We start from the raw sequence: 1,251 nt of genomic DNA, 5'->3' as shown, positions 1-1,251 counted from the left end.
CAGCACATCCCTGTTGTCTCCCTCCCCCAGGACGCCCCCTCAGAGAAGGTGTGGCAGCACATCCCTGTTGTCTCCCCCCCATCCGGGAAGGTGTGGCAGCACATCCCTGTTGTCTCCCCCTCAGGACACCCCTTCTGGGAAGGTGTGACAGCACATCCCTGTTGTCTCTCCAGCCTGTGGCACCTTGCTTGTTAGGTGGCCCCATCAAGACACAGGCAGATACTGGAAATCTGGAGGGCTAAAGCGTCTGGTCTCCAGACAGGGGATGTGACTGTTTTTGTGGGTGCTCACTGTGGCCCCTAAGGTAGGGTGGGTAGGGTGTGGGTATGGGGGCATAAGGAGTGTGGGTGGGGATAAGGGGAGCAAGCACAGGTGTGCAAGAGTGGGTGCAGGTGTGTGGGGGCGCTTCTGCCCCCTGACTCCCCCCACGGCATCGCCACACCTGTGTGGTGGACTCAGCCTGGTTTAGATTCTCTTTGGTCGACTCTGAACTACTGGGGACAGTGAGCTCTTCTGTAAGAGATGTCTCCTTGGCTTCTCCTGTCCACATCCCCAGACCATCAGCTTGTGCACACATAGCCTGTGCCCTCTGGTGACCACAGTGCCCTAACAGGGCATGGGAATGGACACCAGCTCTGCCCGGAGCCGACCCCACAGGGCCCTGGTGGGGGTGGGGGCCGCCACTGTCCTGGTGGAGCAGAGGCTGGCGCTGGAACTGCAGTTTGTAGAACTCTCCTCTAACCATCTGTGGAATGAGACAGTGGCTAAGTGAACCAAAGTGTCCCAGGGATCACGGCCAGCATTTTCCTTTTCCTTTCAGAATTTAGAGCATCTCTGGAAAAGCCTAGGGTTCCCCATGCTGAATATCATTCAACTAACCCCAGGACAGGGAAAATCAGAGGACGCCTCCCTCAAAGGGCTGCCTGGGCAAGGGCAGGGGTGGGCATCTGTGTGTTATATCCACAGTCCTGTATTCATGGGGGGCTGGTGGGACCCCAAGTGTCCTCTCCAGGGCCGACCCCTAGACCTCATTACATAGAACAAGAATGCCCGCCTCCTGGGCTAGACCCCTGGCCTGGGAAATGGAAGCCCTGCCCTGCAGGGGAGCAGCCAGCCTCTCACATGGAGAACAGGAATGACAGTCACTCATGAGGACTCTTTATAGCACCCATGTAGAGACACTCCAGCCAAATGGTTCTGCACCTCCCAGACCAGGAAAGAGGGAGCCGCACTTCACAGGGGGAAGGAAGG

This window comes from Otolemur garnettii, unplaced genomic scaffold (genome assembly GCF_000181295.1).
Source record: "Otolemur garnettii isolate 467f Iridium unplaced genomic scaffold, OtoGar3 scaffold00161, whole genome shotgun sequence".
NCBI classification, from domain to species: Eukaryota; Metazoa; Chordata; class Mammalia; order Primates; family Galagidae; genus Otolemur; species Otolemur garnettii.
This window is presented reverse-complemented; position numbering follows the sequence as displayed.